General features: G+C 42.0%; 1 protein-coding gene across 1 annotated transcript in view; it reads left to right on the top strand.

The window, feature by feature from the left end:
- The window catches only part of LOC138249505 (cyclic nucleotide-binding domain-containing protein 2-like), a 611,285-nt gene that overhangs the window by 128,142 nt on the left and 462,209 nt on the right, over positions 1-20,934 (top strand). The window lies entirely within an intron of this gene.

Raw genomic sequence — 20,934 nt, forward strand, 5'->3', positions numbered from 1 at the left:
GATTTCTTTGCATCATTTTTTATAGCACTTTTAAAGCCTGCTCAGAGCAGGCGTTAAAAGGAGGCACACCGTTGATTACAATGGGCTTCAATGGGCTTTGCTGGATTAGCTGCAAAGCTCCGAACTAGCATAAAAAATTCTGAAGCTAATCCACTAACTACCGCCATAGTGCGCTGTATTTTAAATACAGCGCCCACGGGGTGGAATTAGGAAGGCGCTAAGGAGTGCAAGAAAAGTGGCGCTGCACACAGTTTTAGTATTTCTTAAATATGCCCCACAGTTCGGTATATTTTTATAAAAAATATCTTGTCAAAGGAGTAGATTTGGCAATGGTAGTTCTCCCCCAGAGCAGTAAAACTTGGGGTGTGATCTAGATCACAAAGATTATCAACAAGGACAAAACCTTTGACCCTTATCCTCCTGAATCCAGCACAAAATGCAGATGTAGGTGGTATGGCATGTCTTACATCCAAACATCAAAGTCTCTTGGCGTTCAATCTCAGCTTGGCTCTTCTATGCAGGTTAAGGACGCTTTTATGCCTTTATAGACAAATGAATTGAAAAAAGCAAAAAGGAAGGGAAGAAAGATATACGAAAAGAAATAAAGAAAAATTGTAGTCGAAACGGTGTGTCTTCTCAGAAATATAATCCTTTATTTTTCAGATGCAAGCGCCTCGGGTTGTGTGAGATGCTACTTCTATAAAACACACCACCGAATATTACAGATCTTGTTTTTAATTTTCATTCTGTCATCTTGCTGATCCATTGCCTTCTGAAAAGCTGCCTTTGCGTCAACATCACACATTCAATGTATGAATATATTACAGAACCTGAATAAGCAGCTCAGTGGAGGATATTTTTAAGTACTGGAGATATTTGCTGAATCAAATGTGCATGTGTTTCATTCTGCGAGAATACATAAATTCTGCAATTACAGTTTATTCTGGAACAAAATGAAAAGGCATCCAGATGGACTAGGATCAAAAGACCAACGCGTCAGATCCAAGAAAGTGGTATTTACATGTCTTGACCTTTGCAGGTATTACTGCTGCTTTAGGTAAAGTACCAGCTGCAATGCTAGCTGACTCATTCGTTGATCTTCGTGCCAGTAGTAATCTCTATAGTCTTTTCCAAATATGGCACTCATTTCAGACTGCTGGCAGAATTCAGGTCCACCAACAAAGTGGCTGTAGAAATGCTGCCTTATTTCCCTTTTGTCCTTGCAAGTGGCTGTCTCTGTTGGTTAGTAGTCACTTTTGTTGGGAGCGCCTTGACACATATTACGCCAGAGCCGGGGGGAATGGTGGCTTTTCTACTACCGGATATAGACAATGAAAATGTACCACCCAAGTGAGAGTACATTGTTAGTGCACAAATATCTTCTCTCTTCTCCGTGGTATAACTAGCGCCCCCGACATACACAGCTTTCTCATTAATCTTACTGCAAATATTACATTAATAATATCAATTTTTTTATTGAAGGTGTTATGAGTGTTGTAATGTGGGGAAACTAGCAGTGCAGGGTGCGGGCGCGAGCTATAGTTACTTTAGGGCATGATTTATAGCTACTTCAGATAACCATAAGTATAACTGCTGAATATCTATAGGTTTGTGTGTATAAATTCAGAAATTAACTATAACATCCATGTAACCCTTGATTTTTTGAGTGAATTAACATTTTTAAAAATTTCTATTTCCTAACTATAACGTCCGTTAACATTCGTTTTTTCAGTGAATTTCTATGTTTTTTCAATGTTAAGTAATTTGAATTACTTGATATTAATCCAACCACTGCGGCTGCAACCAGGCCGTGCAACCTACCTATATATACACCAAACTCCTCAAATAAACCTTGCAGCCTACCCCCAAAATTCACCGAAACCTGTGAAATGCAGAGCCTGTGGTCACCCCCTGCGGCCAACTCCCTATAAGCATCCAACCCTGTGTCACACAGGACCTATGGGTGTGTGTGGCGGGGCTTGGCCACAGGGCCTGGGTCAAACCCCTATAAGAAGCACCCAACCCCGCATGGTCTTTGGCCGTGTGTGGTGGGGGTTGACTGCAGGGCCTGGCCTGTGGCCAGACCCTGCTCTCAAAACCCCATTAGCCAGTCACCCCTGCACCATGCTTAGCCATAGGAAACAAAAGAAAAGGGGTTAGGCTAGAATACCCTTACTCCCTAGCCTTGGTGCAGGTGATAGCCTGTGGGTAGTTATAGTTAGGACCAACTTTTTCCTTAGACAGGCATTTTTTGTTTTGCCATAAATTTGGCGCCGTTTGACTAATCTTCGCACATTTTCAAAACTACTGTGACAGTCAGCTCAGCTGCTCTGTTGAAAATTTTGGGGTGGATCCTCAAGCAGGAGCCAATAAAATGGGGAGGTTAGAACACTTTTTCCCAGTTCCATGCCTATTGGATTTTTTACATGTTTCAACACAACTACAGCCCGAACCGCTGAACGGATTTACACCAAATGTGGCAGGAAGCTACATCTTGATCCAGAAAGCGTGTTGTTTATAATTTGGTGTAAATCCATTCAGTAGTTTTTGAGTTATTTAAGGTTAAAAGATAATAGTTAAAAGATATAGATATGTTGAAACACAGAGCCTTCACGTATCCACTCATGGAGGATTTTCCGAGCTAAGGGAAAAGCGAGGCCCTGATTGGTTGGCCACAACCTGAAAGGAAATTTGCTGGTGCTATTTTGTTTCCCACATCAGCCTTGGGGAGGTAAAAATATAAAGTAAAAACACATAAGGGGTCATAATAGGATAGATGGAAGGGTCTAATAGCAAACAATTGCCCATTTTTATCCGTCCAATCCACGGATTGTAAATCCACCACCGGGCTCAATGCAGCCCTTCTGTGTAAACTCGTAGATCCAGGGAAAAATGGAAAGAAAATACACCCGCTGCATCCAACCCCATTCTGGGCATGGCCTAAGGCGCTGCATGGGTTTGGGTGCATGCAGGAGGGTTGGCCACAGGGCGTGGCTTTAGGGGGTTGTGTTACCATGCAGGAAGTAGATATTACTTCACATTAAAAAACAACATGGAAATTCACTGAAAAAACGAAGGTTTCCGGGATGTTATACTTGACATTTTACCCGAATAAAACCATAGAAATTCAGCTGCTAAATTTCTATGGTTTTGTACAGGTCCCTGTATATATATATATCTATATATATTTATATATATATATATATATATATATATATATATATATAAATAACCTAGTGGCGGTCACCACTAGATAGTTATATTTAGGACTTAGGGCCTAATTATGAGTTCGCCAGACGGGGTGACTTGTCTGCCAAACTTCTGACGGGGAGGTTGCCGTCATGCTGGCTACCTCCCCGCCAGGCCCATTACAACTTTCCCGCTGCGCTGACGGGCGAAACAAAGTTTTCTGCCCGTCAGCCCAGCTGGAAAGTGGCAGCAGCATTGTCGCCAGCTCGTAATTGATCCGGTGGCAATGCTGCCACCGCAGGGTGCACCAGCATCCTCGCAATGCTCACTGTCTGCACAGCAGGAGGACCCCTGCACTGGCCATGTCAAGTGCAAGGACAGTGCTTGGGCCCCCTTGTGGCACTCTGCACCTATTCTCCACCAGTCTTTTCATGGGATACTGTGATGGGGTAATGGGATTCCATGGGGGCAGTGATACTGCCATGAAAAGACTGACAGAGAGACAGGTGGTATCAGCAGGGTGCCGCTGCATGCAGTGCCACCCTGGCTAATTCCGACCTCCGCCACCATCAGCCCGTCGGGATCACTGGCCGGTACACTGCCATTTTTTTTTACTTGCCTATATCCTTGGCGCTGGTTGACGAATCGTCACTAACTTTTCAAAACAAATACCATGCTCATGTCAGCTGCTGTCTAGAAAGTTTCGGGGAGATCTGTCAAGCAGGGGCTGAGAAAAAGGTTGGGGTCTCAAAACGTGTTTTCTCCAGGTTCCTTCCCATAGGGATTATGAACAGGACTTGCCCCCTAACCACTAGATGGAACTACACCAAATTTGGCAGAAAGGTAGCACTTTGTCCAGAAAGCACCTTTTTTGTTATTTGGTGTATCCGTTCAGTATTTTTGAAATATTAAAGAAAAATAAAATTTGTATACATAGGGACGCAAAGGCTCCGTAAACCCTCCCGATCTCGTGCTGAGACCTGATTGGCTGCCAACACTTCAACAAGGAAGTGTTGGCAGCCATTTTGGGACCTGGCTTCAGCTGAGTCCCAGAGAAAAAGGTAAAAGTGAAGGAAAGGGCCAAGATATGGTCATCTTGACTCCTTAGCTTTGGTGCTGGTGTGTCAGAGGGACCCCCCCCCAGGGCAAAAAAGCATTAAAAAAAATTAATTGCTGGAAATTTGTGACAGATTTGTGAATCCGCTGCAAACATTTTTGGCAAGTTATAGTGAGTGTTGGTTGGTTAGTGAGCTGAAAAGAGTGTGTAACAAGGTCTGCTACTTCTAATAATTTGAAGGCGGTGGATAAATGTTAAAGCAAGTTTGTGTAGTTTAAATTTGGTCTGTATAGGGAAAATATGTTTTTCTACATATAACTAAGCTTTAACCTTTCTTTTTTTCATTGAATATATATAAAAAGGTTACAGAGATGTTATAGTTACGTTCTGAATTTACCCTTACAAAACCACAGATGTTCAGCAGTTATAGTTAGAGTTATTTCAAGTAACTATAACTCGCGCCCTAAGGCAGTAATTTTACTGCAGATATTACAGTGACATTATCAATGATGTTATCAAGGATGTCATAAGTTCTGTAATTTGTAGGGTAATTAGCAGTGCATGGAGAGAGTGCGAGTTATAGTTACCTTTTGGTGCAAGTTATAGTTATTTTGAATAACTCTAACTGTTGAATTTCTACGGTTTTGTACTAGTAAATTCAGAACCTAACTATAACGCTCATGTAACCTTTGTTGTTTTTCAGTTATTTTGTAGGGTTTTGTTAACGTAAAGTAATCATAATTACTACACATTAATCCAACCACCGCCAGGCACGGCCATTCATGGGGGGTGGGTTAGCTACAGGGCCAGGCCCTTGGGGCCAACCCCCTATAACCACCCAACCCTGCTGAACACAGCCTTCGGCCATTCGCGGCTGGGATTGGCCCCAGTGCCTGGCCTGCATCCAGGCCCTACATCCAAACTCCATAAACACCCAACCCCGCACCATGCACAGCTAAATGGTCTGTCTCTCTGGGTGTGAGAATAGGTGTGAGAGGGTGTGTGAGAGTGTTGGTCTGGATGTGAGATTGGGTGCGTGAGGGTCTGAGTGGTTCTGTGAGTGGATATGTGATGGTCCGAGTGGGTCTGTGAGTGGGTGCATGACTGTCTGAGTGGGTCTGTGAGTAGGTGCATGAGAGTCTGAGTGGTGCTGTGAGTGGGTGCATGAGGGTCAGAGTGGGTCTATGAGTGGGTGCATGAGGGTCCGAGTGAGTGTGTCAGTGCCTGAGTGGGTCTGTGAGTGTGTGCATGAGTGTCTAAGTGTGTGAGTGGATGTGAGAGTGCTACTATGTGTGAATGAATTAGTGAATAAATGTGATTTTTTTTTGTTGTCTCTGATATTTTGTGAATTTGTCCCAGCGTTACACGGGGTCTCACTGAGCATTGTGACATATTGGTAAATATTGCGTGATGTGAAAAAAATATTTTAAGGACATCATTTCCCTCTCGCAAATCCATGTTTCACAGCTCTGGGGTGAGGGTACTTCCACCCTGAGCCCTTATACCATTTATCAAATTTATTTTGAGCCCCGGGGACTCTGTCCCATAAAAAGAATTGGGGGATGCAACTTTCTGGTCAGGTTTGGCCAGCCAATCACAGCATTCCTATTGGTGCATGCATTCACGAATATGTTGCTATCGCTGCAAAGACATCGTGATGGATCCGCGGCCCTGGATATGCAAATTTATTTTCCTTTCAATATCCCAAAACTACTGAATGAATTTACACTGACTAACTGAAAGCATAATCTGCGAATTGACAGCTACCTTTTTGCCAAAATTGGTGTAATTCTGTCCAGCGTTTTGGGCTGTAGTCGTGTTCAAAACTCCTGTGGGAATTAGCATGGGAAACACACTTTTTTTACCCCTCCATTTTTCTTGGCCCTCACTTGAAGGATCTCCCTGAAATTTCCCATGAGCAACAACAATCACCGGCACACTTTTTTTGGCAAATGTTTGTGAAGATTTGTCAAACTGTGCCAAGGATATAGACAAGTCAAAAAATACTTTTTCTATGGAAACATGGGCCTAACTATAACTACCTACTGACCTATTGGCGACCGCCAATAGGTAATATATATATATATCTATATATATATCTATATATATATATTCAGTGAAAAAAACAAAGGTTAGAGGGACATTATAGGTAGGCTCACATTTCAAACGTACAAAACCATAGAAATTCATCAGTTATAGCTTGAGTTCCCTCTAGTAACTATAAGTCATGCCCTAAGGTAACTATAACTCACACCCCCACCATGCACAGTTTTTTCTTCAGATTTGTGGGGTAATTAGCAGTGCATGGTGACGAGCAAGTTATACTTACCTTAGGACACGAATTATAGGTTCTTAAGGTAACTCTAACTATAACTGGTAAATTTCTATAGTTTCTACATTTGAAAGGTGAGCCTAACTATAACGTCCCTCTAACCTTTGTTTTTTTCAGTGAATTTCTAAGGTTTTTTAAAATTCTATTTCCTAACTATAGCGTCCCTCTAACCTTTGTTTTTTCAATTAATTTCCAGAGTTTGTTGAGTACTATACTTTAATCCAACCACCGGCACACACTGCCAACCCCCTCTATGCACCCAAACTTGCACCGTGCACAGCCTTCATCCATGCGCAGGGGAGTTTGCCCGCAAGACCTAGCCTACAGCCAGAGCCTGCAGCCTACAACCCCTAACCACTCTAACCCATGGTGTGCACAAGCCTTTGGCCGTGTGCAACGGGAGTTGGCTGCAGCCTCTTTAGGTGTGAGAATAGGTGAGAGAGGTTGTATCTGGGGGTGAGAGTGGCTATCAGATTGTCTGGGTGTGAGAGTGCGTACATCAGTGTTTTAGTGGGTGCTTCAGTGTGTGTGTGGGTCTGTGAGAGGGTGCATGAGGATGTCAGTGGGTCTGTAAGTGGGTGTGTGAGTATCTGAGTGGGTCTGAGAGTGGGTGCGAGAGTGTCTGAGTGGTTCTGTGAGTGGTTGCGTAAGTGTTTGAGTGGGAGAAATTAAGTGAAAGAGAGAAAGAAAGTGAAAGGGAAAGAAGAGTTTTTTATGCTTTAATATCTCATATAGTTAGAATGAGATATTTGTGTTCAATTTAAAACAAAAAATCTATTTATTTTTTTATTAAAAAAAAAAAGAAAAGGGGAAATTAATTCAGCTGGACTTGAACCCCCAAAGCTCAATTTCTGCAATTTCCACACCGAGCTACATGGTTGTGTTTGTTTAATTATTTTTTAAGGCCTTTATGGGTATTTTGGGACCACGAGGGAGCCCTTAAGAGCTCCCCCACTGTCCCTATTATTTATTTATTTATATATATCATTTTTTTTAATTATTATTTTTTAATCAAAAGCCTGAGGGGGGAAGCCTTAAGACTTCCATTGTAGTGCATTTGCTTCTGCAAGCACAGAGATGCTTTGACAGCAGTTCCCTGCTTGCTGAGGCATTTCATCTCTGAAAGTTCAGGTTTTGACAGCAGGACCAGGTCCATCTATCAAAACCTGAACTGTTTGCTGTGGCTTGGCTGCAGAGCTGCAGCCAAGCCACAGCAAACAGCTATGTCCCTGATGTGGGCAACCCGGGACATAGCAGGAGCCGGCCCTGGAGGGTGGCAGTCCCCAAGACCATCAGTGGCTCCTCGAGGGGGCCGCGCCACCCACCACCAACATGAACACAGCACTAGGAGGGTGGGGTCCCGAAGGCAAGGGGTGTCCAAAATGGCCCCCTTTCCATTGTTTTCTGTTTTCCCCTGTGGTAGTGGTCCCCGGGGCACAGGGGGGCACAGGCCCCTTTGCATATATCTATATAGAAGCCCTGGGGGGTGGTGTACCGGGTGCGCAGAGGAATGTTGCCCTCCACTCAAAATTCAGTGTAACCCAGGGGCTGGTGGTCCCGGGGGCAGAGGGGGGCCACAGGCCCCCCACATATTGTTTCTTAAATGCCCTGGGGAGGTGGTGGTCCCCAGGGCAGCGGGAGGGCAGCCCCTCCTGCATATCATAACATCCCTTGGGCTGTAGCAGTCCCCAGGACAGCAGGGGGCATGCGGCCCCCTGCATATACATTATAAGGCCCAGGGAGGTGGCGGTCCCTGGATCAGTGGGAGAGGCCCAGGAAAGACCCCACCCTGCATTTTTTTTTAAATGCCCCTGAGACTTGGCCCACCTGAGGACTTCATGATAATGAAGCGCAGTAGACAGCGCTTTTTTTTTTTTTTTTTTTATTTTCTTATGGTGGATCCACAGATCCAACTGTAAAATAAATAAAACAATGCTTTTTAGACCTGGGGAGGTCCCTTTGGGACCCCACCACGAGAACTAAGGAGTCAGGGTATTTGTACCCTGGTTCCTTTTATGTTTTTTATTATTTTTTTCAGCTGAGTTCCAAGATGGCTGACAACACTTCTGTTGTTGAAGTGTTATCAGCCAATCAGATCTCTTCACAAGATCGGGAGGGGGTTGCAAATTCTTTGCGTCCCTAGATATACAAATATGGATTTACTTAACTCTCTCAAAAACTTCTGAATGGATTTACACCAAATAACAAAAATGGCTCTTTCTGGACCCAGAGCTACCTTTCTGCCCAATTTGGTTTAATTCCGTCCAGTGGTTTTTGTGCTATCGCTGTTCAATTTCTCCTATGGGAAATAACATTGGAAATGCTCTAAATTTTACCCCTCTTTAACTCAGCCTCTGCTTGACGGATCACCCCGAAGTTTTCCAGAGAGCAGCTCACGTGACTGTAAACCTTTTTCCAAAAATATATATGTATATAGATGTATACGTGAACTGACACTTTAGTAGTACTTTATAACTCCACCATGTACCTGTAGTGTTTCAATCAGCATGTTATTTTGATTCTAGACAAAGACAGTTAGGATGATTGTGCATTCTTTGTTTGTGTAAAGACAGGCCACTGAGTGGAGTGGCAGGTTTTTTTGGTGGAGTGTGTACTCTATCCTTTCCTGCACACTTGAGATGTAGCAGGGTGGCAAAGATTGACATCAAGATCAGGAGACCACAGTTTGATTGTAGGTGATAAATACATTAAATGTGGGATTCTTACTGGCACGGCGAAAGAATTTTGAAACCGTCACCCCAGAGAAAATGATGGAATATTTATCTGATCTGTGAGCAGCATCATTTCCAGACTAAGGCTTAAAATAAAAACTTCCAATTTTAAGAAATCAAAATTCACAAATTTCTTCCTAATGAGATTTTCAGATTTTTTTAATTCCTTGTCCCTACCCAGCAGTCCAGCATTTGCCTAGCCCTTTTCTGGAAACAGTTTTATGATAAAGACACACCTTAAAGTGATTTCATAAAAGCCTAGACTTATTAAGGTGGCTTTACAGTTCTTCCAAAGAAATATTTTGCAACAGATTGACACACTGGTTGTTTTGTTTTATGCAAAGTTGCTGGCCACATGAGCTATATGGGTTGTCATAGCTAGGTCTTTTAATGTAGACTGAGTGACATTAGATTTTGAGGGATTGTTGTGTAGCAGGATCAGTTCAGGCTTATGCCAACAAGAGTTCTACTTCAAGTGTCAGTACTTTACCAAATGTATGTGTGGGGTGCTACCCTTGTAGCGTGATGCCTTAGACCTATTTGTCTGTCATGTGTACGGTCTTATGTGCAGAGGTAGTATGGACATTTGTGGATGGTTGCTATGCTGCATTGTGACCTGAATTCCATAGGAAATGTCTGCAGTTCACTAAACGTATGACAGCAGAGGTTGCTACTGTCAAGTTTGACCAATGTGGTGTAGTAGGTGGATTTGTTTGTTCGTGTTTGTGAGATGCAGCTAAGGAGGGGCTGAGTAAGAAACAGGTGGTGGATGTCAAAGAAAATAAAAATATGTGTTTAGGGAGCAAGAGAAATATTATTTTGCCCAAATGTACGAGGTATGTTGAATGACAGGATAAAGGGTGAGAATGTGAACGCTTACTGTAGATGATGGCACGGAACCTGAGCTGCACACAAAGAAAGAGGAAGTAACAAAGAGAAATAAAAATATTTTTTCTCGTTGCACCTCCACTGATAAGGCATAACATTTTGACACATTCCCAGGTTTAGCAGTCTTGGTAAATTTGGACATGCACGAGAATCTAAAGTTGGATGCATGAGAACGCCTACGCTCTACTCATGGAATGCCTTCTCAGGGGAGAGTAACACAAACAGCAACTTATGTTGCCTTGTATTATCCCAAATTTACCAAGCAACACGTGGCCATGCAAGGTGGCCTTGCAGTGCTTAGTAAATCTGACTTTAGTATTGCGTTGTTCTTGTGACACTATGCCTGACGAAAGGGCAATGTAATACTATGATAAATCTGACCCCTGGTGTTGATTCCTGATATAGTGTTAAGAGAAATATGTTCCACCTTTTTACAGTATGAATTAGTGCATGTGCCCAAACAATTCTAGTCACCCATGGACATTTCAGATTGTGCGGCTGGAGACATGAATCAGGAATTGGGACACAGGTCTGGTTGTCTGTACCATACCTATCAACAACCTATTGTGATCATAGCTCAAAGAAAGTGTTTGTTCTTGAAATTCCTTGGGGGCATATTATCATTGTGTCTGTCCTCAGATCCCAGTATCCATTCCTTCCATGTCTTTATCATCTCTCTGTGTTTCCTTTCTTGTGTTCCATGGTCAACACCACACCCTCTTGTTCCAATCAATAAGCACACTACCTCCTTTTCCCACTCAATGAGATTGGGGTGTCTCACCACTTTTTCTATTCATGCTATGCTACTTTTTGCAAGAACCAGTGCGACGTCCAAAATCTGGAACGCATTTTTCTTTTCTTTCTTGTAGGGAACTGACCAAGTAGTCCAAGTAGTCAACTTCGTATGAAAGCATATTAGGCCTTCCCATTCTTCTTATACTAGTATTGGTGAAATACTAGTATTGTTGACATTTCTTCCTAGAACATGGCTGTGTGGACATGACTACATCATATGGTAGAACCCTGCCTCTTCCATGTCACATGCAGGCCAGGATCTAGCTGTATTCTGATAACTCTCACTTACCCACTTTGGAGTGAGGTAGTTTTTATGCAATATATTAAATTGCAGGTGTTTAATTCTAGCAGTTCTCTCATTCTCAAAAGAGGATATCATTTGAAACACTGTGATCATGAAGGATTCTGTGCTATATGATCCTGTAGTTTCCACAGTATTCCAAACATTCTGTCATAGGTCAAAAAGTGACCCCCAGGTACAAGCTAAGTGTTCCTTAATTCTTGAAACAGTAGGAGCACTCACCCATGTATAAATCTGCTAGCTTCTCATTGCCCGCCTACCATCATATCAACAGATTTTGCCTTCCTGGCATTGAAGCCTTTCCTGTTATGTATCTAATTAGTATATTATGGACCTGGCCTGGTGGGACTGTAAGTTTTGTAAAACATCTAAGCCAGTACTATTTTGCAGTCCTCAAGATCTGGCTTAAATGCCCAATGTTGGGTTGTTTTGGGAGAAGAGTGTTCAAAATTCCTTCCCAAGTTCTATTGTGAGATTTATAGTCTAACCCTGGTGAAGGTACTTCAGCAAGCCACCTAGTCACCCACTGTAATTGAGTAGCTATATAATAAGACTCATAATCTGGGAGCCTGACTCCCTCTTCACTTGTCTGGAATCAGGACTAGCTTGAGGCAACTCGTTGTTGGCATTTTGCATCAATGAGTTGATAATGATGTCCAGGTCCGGAAACACCATGCCTAGTAGCCTATTGGGGAGGGTCACAAAATGAGCACAGAAGACATGGCACAACAACGACTTTTGCAAGTGCATTTGAACTGTTTCCTAATTGGAAATGATTGCACAGTTTATGATTCTTGCAGGGCATTCCTTAAACACAGCACCAAATTCCACCCAGCAGTAATAAGACAACAGCCTTATTGTGTGAGGGCATTTCTACCACTATGTGCCACCCATTAAATTAGACCCCTTGTCCTAAGTTCCAACCTCTGTTTCCACTTGACTATACTCTTAATCTACTTAAGGGCCCATAAGTGTTGACCAGGGAGCCATAAGGTTTCTGTAGGTTTCTTGGCTTGAATTTAGGAGCATATTTACAAGAAAGTGGTACATCGGTCCTGATGCACCACTTTTCTTGCATCGCCCCTGCCCCACCTAATGACACCATGTTTGCACATTATTTACAATATGGCGCACCATGGAAGTTGTCAGGACAATAGCTTCACCATTTTTTACTGTATTGTGGCGCTTTGCTACACTAGTATCAAAAATGTTGATGCTAGTGCAGCAAAGCACAGGGAGGCTTGTTGATTAGAATGGGTGCGTCTTTTTAACACCAGATCCGAGCCCACATTAAAAATGATGGAAGAAATGACGCAGTGAATGTTGTAAATTTCATTGCACCATTTATTTGGGCCTCCATAGGTCGGAATGCCCCCGCCTGCATACATTATGCCTGGTGCAGGCATTTTGTGGTGAAAGCGGTTACAAAGCAGTGCAATGCATGCATCGTGCCACTTTGTAAATATGGTGCGGGAGAATGGCTCCTTAATGCCACCCTAGCATTTAAAAAATGACGCTATTGTGGTGCAAGGCGGCGATAGGTGCTTATAAATATACCTTTAGTGTTTCAATTTTTCTTGCCTCAGCCCTGTCTCATCTCCTTTCAAGCCATGTTCCTATCCGTACTAAAGTAATGCTTCCAGTCAATGCTGAACCGGTAAAAATGAACTCCAGGAACTCACAAATTGGGTGAGAAGAGTCACAAGGGAATGGCATTCTAAATACCAGAATTATTGTTAATGAGACTGTGATATCCAAGGGCAAACACACTAATTATAAAAATTCTACCCTTAAATAAATTGACAATGAAAATGTGATAAAACTGTTCTGCCTTACTTATTTTGCTACAAACAAATGCCTTTTTAAGATAGTTCACTGTAGAAACTAATGTGTCTCCTGCAAGTATTTCTTTATACTAGTAAGACAGATCAGGTGCTTAATGCACAGAAGGGAGAGATGTGTGTTTGATCCATGGTCACAGTCTCAAATAGCTTTCTCTAGACCATTATGTGCAACTTCAGATTTACACAAGGTATGATAGCTTAGAGGGTTAATGTAGTTACAGCGATCTTGTGTAATTTGTAGTTGACAAGTTACAAAGTGGTAAATCAGTTCTTGGAGTCCTGCCACAGTTTGTCTTAGATCCCCTGATGGTCGGCTGAGCATGGAGGTAGTGTGAGAATCCAGGTGTATCACTTTGATCTCCTACACCTCCTGCCTGCCCAGAAATACAAAGTAGATTTTGTCGGTCCATAATTTTGTAGTTTTGCAACCAGGCCTTGCTTGAGAGGGAAACAATGACCATCATCCTTTAAATTTGAGCTGTCCCTTGTTAGCACGTCAATCCTTAATAAGTAAACTTACAAGGGGACGCGTATAGGTCGATTAACCTTTTGACTCGTTTAAGGTGTTCTTACCATAGCTCCTGTATAAAAACAATAGTCAATAAACAATAGTCAATAATCATTATTCAAATCAATAATCAATAATCAATGGAGTCAGTAATTGTCACGCACCATGACTTTTCAGCCATGAATAACCACACCTTTATTAAAAGTTTAGTAACTTTATTTCCCTTATATTAACAATGTCATGTAGATTAATCTCAATGCCAAATCAAAATGCACATAAGAACAAGATTTATTATCCAAATAGACGTGCATATCACAACCTAATCAAAGCTTGAAAAACAATGCATTCCAAAGCGTCAGTGCAGATCATTAGCAAGTTTAACTTTAATAAAGCTACATAGTCCATAAGATTCAACAAAGTAGTCAGTCAACCCTTTGTCTCTGTAATTTGTCAGTAGTCATGTTGAAAACACTCAACTAGTCCAGATTAGCATCAGCATGTGGGGCTTCATGCAAAAGGATTTAGAAGACAAATTTAAATAAAACATCTACCTAAGGAAACTAATAAGACAGCACAGTTGGTACCTAGAAAGAAAAGTCATAAAAATACAATTCAGTCAGATTGTCATATCTACCTATCCACAGTATGGGTCAGCAAACAGAATCAATCTTCGTCCTCAGGTCATCAATCGATCAGCAACACATCAGGCTCTCAGTCAGAGAGTATGAGCCCAATGACATAATCTCGAGTCTCTTCTTCTCAATATCGCATTTCATAACTGGGTAAGATTTAATCTGCCTCTGTTCTCCTTTGTCATGTTGTTATATCAAAGTCGCCCAAACTATCCCCTAATTTCCATTTGGTCAATTAATCATATGTTATTACTCTGTCCAATAATTTTCATATACCAAATCTATTAATTTTAGTATTTCACACTTCACACGTTGCTACTTGGTCTGCTTTACGATGTTCTCATAATCTGGCTCTTCAGGTATCAAATTTGTTCCATCTTCAGTCAGTGTATTCGTTGTTCGCGTCCTGGGAAAGTACATCTCACATACATTTTGCACATTTTGATACATTACTGGAGACCTCATCTCCTGTCCGTCGGTTCCCATACAAAGGCTTCATGTAAACATTTTATTAAACAATGAGCATTTCACAGTTAGTTCACTCTGTCAGCATTTTTCATTTAACGCTAAGAAATACAGCTTCTGCATGAGGCCTGGCAAACTAGACAAGACACTCGCTAAGTTAAGCCCTACAATTAATAAGCAAGAACATATTTTATAACTCTCAATGTAACATATTTCTACAATAATCTAATATATTTTCAATATTTCCTACATATTAATCATCAATTAGTACATTTTGTGAAAACTGGTGGCCATTCTCTGAGGTCACATTTTCAAACATGCACATTATTTTTCTCTATGTTATTCATTTTCTACAGAATTCATTATTTAAAATGCATAAACACGTGTTAACAATTTCTAATTAAAACAGCTGCTTCAGCTATCCCTTCTCTGATGACCAAATGTGTCATCACACCAAATTTACCACCCACAATTTTACAACTCTATTTCTTCAATATTTTGTCTTCTCCTTGAATTTTCCCTATAGATTCTTTCCCTATTTCGTTCTTCCTTCCTCTGATTATTTTTAGAGCTTTTCAATTGAATTCTTTTGCATAATTTATACAACCCCCATATTCCTAATAGGCAACCTATAACAATCAGTATCCCCGGTATAATTTTCAATAGTACCCCATTCCAAATATAACTAAGCCAATTTACAACCAAAGCAAACCCCTTACCAACTTTTTCACAAACACTGTGTTCTTTTAACTCCTTCATATCACTAGTTGTGTTAGTCAGATTAGTAGGAAAGGGCCAGATGTAGGAAGGCATTAGCGCTTCGCAAACAGCGAAAAACGCCGTTTGCGAGGCGCTAATGCCCTCACGCGATGCTGAAACACATATTGTGAGTCGGTACCGACTCGCAAAATGTGTTTCAGACTCGCAAATAGGAAGGGGCGTTCCCTACCTATTTGCGAGTTTCGCGGTCACAAAGCAACCCGCAGCTACAATCCACTTCAAGTGGATGGTAACTCATTCGCAAACTGGAAGGGGTCCCCAGGGGGGACTGATGAGGGAATCTGCGTACATAGAAGACAATGCCTTGCATCTATCGTCTCAATATACTCACTCAACAAGTGATAGAAAACGTTAGAAGAAAGTTCTCCTTGTGCATTAGTAAAGTCATGCAAATATTTCTCATCTAACTTAAACCTCTCTAAAGCCGTTAGCATAGTAGTCTCAGAAGCAGAAGTATGGTTGGCTCCTTTCACATCAAGAACAGACATACCCAAAATCAACACTATAAATAAACTTCCACACATAATTGCAAAACCAATGCTCATATATTTACATCGCCTAGCATCTCTAACCTGCTTATCAAAATCAGCCATGATCTGTAAAGAATCAGAAAGCAGAAATAATGTAGAAAACGTGGAGCAAAAAATAAATAAAAAATAGACAATTCTTCTTACAAAAGTTCAGTTTCACTTCCAGGAACCCTTCCCCCTTATAGCAGCTTATTAAAATCAGGTTTCAAAAGTCAAACCAGGTTATCAATGTTGTTTCTGGTTACTTTAAACAGTCTCTTTCTCAAAATATTTCTCAGGTTGTTTCAACAGTTCAAGTCATCAATCTTCTTCAGGTCACCTCAAAATATTGACTCGGGAACTTGCGTATCAAGACAAAAAGGCATAAGCTCTAGCTGCCATTCGTTTGCAGTTGCATACGCCCATTCAGGACCTGCATATCTTTGACATGCTATTCTCTTTCTTTTCAATTTCCGATCACCATTCAACTCTCCTTCACTTAGTTCTTCTTTTCTCGTAGTATCTACTTCTTCCTCTATTGTTTGGTCGACAATCACCTCTTTCCTTTTCTCCACTTACGAATTCGGCCACTTATCTCCTTTTTGTGAACCTTCTGTCAATATTCTTTTCAAGACTGAGCTTGAATCCTTTTCTTTCTCTGTGGTGTTTTCTCTTGACAGACCTGCAACAGGTTCGGGAGGAGTTGGATCACTTTGGCTCGGATTCAGCTCAAGTCCTTCCCCTTCTTGGTCTGGCAGATGCTCTGTTTGTCTCTCGGAATCGTCTGCTTCTGGGAAAGCTCCCTCTGTACTAGGTTCTCCTGCTGGTTCAACTAAGATAGGTTCCCCAGCACCCTCCTGGAGATCTCCACCTTCGTCTCTCACAGGGGTGATGGAACCATCCTCAACGAGCTCAGGTTCAGCTTCAGCTCCTCCTTGCTCTTTTTCCTGTTCAGGTTATGTAATTTGTCTCAGTTGTTGGTACTCTCAACAATGCTTCTTCATGATCCAGTGGACATGCCACTTTCTTCGTGAGACTGGCGTGAATCCAGTTCGGGATCCCAGTACACTTCACAGCTGTCGTAGTCATTAGAACCAATTGATATGGACCCTTCCAACGAGGCTCCAAACACGTCTTGCGCACATGTTTTCGGACAACAACCCAGTCACCAGCTCTTCAGTTGTGCCCTGGATCGTGGGTCAGTGGCAGTGTGGTGGCCGCCGCCTGCTGAGAAAAAGAGCAGACTACATCAGCCAGACCCTTGCAGTAATACAGCACCATATCATCTGTAATGTTGACAAGTGCATTGGCTGGAACTGCTGGCAACCTCATTACTCTGCCCATAAGAAACTCATAGGGCGACAATCCTGTCTTCCTGTCAGGGGTGTTTCTCATTGACATCAACACCAAAGGCAATGCATCAGGCCATTTCAAATTCGTAGCTGAACACATTTGTGCAATTCTTGACTTCAGAGTACCATTTATCTGCTCCACTAACCCTGTTGCTTCAAGGCGGTAACTACAATGCAACTTCTGCTCAATTTTCAATGCTGCACACAATAGTTTAATTACCTCATTAGTTAAGTGCATTCCCCTATCTGATTCTAAAGAAATTTGAAATCCGAAGCGCGGTATCAGTTACCTAAGCAGCAACTTCGCTACAGTGAGACTATTATTTCTCCGTGTAGGTTATGCTTCAATCCAATGACTAAAGATGCACACAATTATCAACACATATCTCAAACCTCCACACGCAGGCATTTCAATGAAATCGAATTGCATTCTGCTGAATGGACCTTCTGCTCTTCCAATGTGGCTCAAATTAACCACTGTCCCTTTTCCCACATTTAATTGCTGACAAATGACACAACGATGGCATACTGCTTCAGCTGCTTGTCTAAACTTGGGGTTGAACCAATCAATTTTGAACAGACGAACTATGGCATCCCTTCCAATGTGTGCCTGCGACACAGACGATTTGGCAGAACCATCTGACCCTCCTCAGATACCCACAACTCATCCTGTCTTTGAACACATTTCAGTTTGCTCCATGACCGTTTCTCTTCTTTGTCTACATTACTCTGCAGAGTTTTTACCTCTTCTAATGTGTTGATCACTGTTAATGCAAAGCTCGTAGATGTTGTGTCTTCTTCAGGTAACAATTCCCACTTGTCTTTGAACGATATACAGTTCATTGCGCAAAAACCTGCGACTTGATCAGCATATCCATTTCCCAGGGACATGTAGTCTTGTGACTTTAGATGTGCACTGCATTTCACCACGGCAATTTCTTCAGGCAATTGGATTGCACATAACAACTCCTTTATTCTCTCACCATTTCTCACTGGTGATCCAGTAGATGTCAGAAAACATCTCTGCGACCGCAATTGACCAAAATCATTAACTATTCCAAATCCATATTGGCTATCTGTATAAATAGTGACTCTCAATCAAGTAGAAACATGGCTTGCCCTAGTAAGAGCAACCAACTCTGCTACTTGAGCAGAATACCCCCCTGAAGCCAGGAAGCTTCTAAGGTACCTGTAATCGTGCACACTGCATATCCTGCTCTCAGGGTTCCTGTGCTGTCTCTCAGACAAGAACCATCAACTAAAACAATTTGGTCATTTTCTTCCAATCAGGTATCTCTAATATCAGGTCTTGGTTTTGTGCTCAACTCAGTTACTTCTAGACAATCATGTTCAACATCTTCCTCTCTTTCAATTTCAGTAGTATCACTTGGAAGTAAAGTTGCTGGGTTCAGCACTGTACATCTTTTCAGTGTTACATATGGAGCACCCAAAATACTCGTCTCATATCTAGTCAACCTAGCACCAGTCAAGTATTGGGTTTTCGTCCTTGTCAGTAAAATCTCGATCGAGTGAGGGACCATTACAGTCAGGGGATATCAGATCACTATGCCTTCACACTATGAAAGACTCTGACCAACTGCGGCAACTGCACGCAAACAACCTGGTAGGGCTTCTGCAACTGGGACTAAGGTAGCTGAACAGTATGCTACTGGGCGATGAGCACCTCCATGGACCTGAGTCAGGACAGACAATGAACATGCTTTATGCTCATGACAAAACAATGTGAATGGCTTTGTGTAGTCAGGCATACACAGTGTTGGAGCTCTGCACAAACTCTCTCTCAACTCAGTGAACGCTTTCATCTCATCCTGATCTAACACTATGGGATCTGTGACATCTTTATGAGTAAGCTTCTGCAATGGTTTTGAAATCTCTGAAAAATTCGGAATCAATTGGCGACAATAGCCCACCATTCCCAGGAACATCCTGACATCTCTCTGTGAAGTCGGGGGACTTATCTGCAGTATCATTGTAATTCTTTCTCTGGATATTTTTCTCAACCCTTTCTCAATCTGGTGACCCAAGTACTTCAGTACCTTCTGACAGTACTGCAGTTTCAGTGGAGACACTTTATGCTCATACTTTCTCAAATGATTTAACAGGGCAAACGAGTCATACTTACACTCGTCCCTCATCTTGGATGCAATCAATAAGTCATCAATGTACTGCACCAGAGTCGATTGAAAAGGCAATTCTAATGACTCTAAATTCTTCTTCAAGATCTGATTGAACAAGGAAGGTGACTCCATGTACCCTTGAGGAAGTCTACACCAGCAGTAGGTTCGATCTAAGAATTTGAAACTAACGAGAAATTGACTATGCTCATGAAGAGGCACAGAAAAGAACATGAACCATTCTGCATTACATGGAATCTGGAACATTATTAAAGCTGGATTGGGCACTATGGGACAACACTTGACCACAATGTCATTTATTTTTCTCAAATCCTGAACAATTCGGACTTTCCCACATGGTTTCTTCAAACTCATTATCGATGAATTACATGGGCTGCTTAATATCTCCTTCAAAACTCCCTGCTTGACAAAATCAGCATTTATCTGAGCCACTTTCATCAGCACATCTTGCTGCATATTATACTGTGGGAGCTGTGGAAAAACTGCATTTGGCTTCAAAGTGACTTTAATCGGCTCCACTCCTTTAATCAAACCCACTTCTTTCCCTGTCAAGTCCTATACGTTCTCTTGTACTGTTCCCTGTAAATCGGAATGAAGCTCTCTTTCTGTGAACATGGGGAAAAACTAAACCAAGGGGTACTCCTCATTTGTAGTTTCACACTCAGTTTCTGGGGCTGGATCTTCCTCATCATCACTATTTGTCTGGATCTCAGTTCCATTGTTTGAACAAGTAATCAAACACCTTGTCTTACACAGCAAATCCCTTCCCAGTAGGGATATCGGACTCGAATTGCAGACTACAGACTTATGCAATCCCTGAAAAGTTCCAATCTCAACTTGCCCTGGATCTGTAATCGGGTTCTTCAAATACTGATTCTCTACTCCCACAACCTGAACTGTTCGACCTGAAAGGGGCAAGTTCGGAACTTCGGCACTTCTCACTGTAAAGACTGTAGTTCCTGTGTCCACCAGAAATGAGACTCTGTGACCCATTACCTTCCCTCTGACGTAGGGTCCCCTCAGATCTGCTTCTAAGGAAGTCGCAAGCACACACGGCTCCTCATCTGAACTATCACTCATCCATTCACCATTTATTTCATTCTCACTGTGTAACAGGAATTGGTGCACAGCATTACTACGTCTTTCTTGTCTCTGACCTATGACCTGTTGAGAAAGCATCATCTGTTGCTGTTCAGTTGGGGCTTAAGGTATCTGCATTTGCTATCTAGGTACCATGGTTGCAGTTGTGACACTTATGCACGGCGCATTTGCACCTGCCGCATAGGCTGGAAATTCTGCATTTGATTAACATTGTTCTGAAAATTTAGATTAGGACCCCTTAATATCGGTCCTCTCACATTCTGAAATGCATTGACATTGTTACTTTGCTGAAC

This window comes from Pleurodeles waltl, chromosome 8 (genome assembly GCF_031143425.1).
Source record: "Pleurodeles waltl isolate 20211129_DDA chromosome 8, aPleWal1.hap1.20221129, whole genome shotgun sequence".
Taxonomy (NCBI): Eukaryota; Metazoa; Chordata; class Amphibia; order Caudata; family Salamandridae; genus Pleurodeles; species Pleurodeles waltl.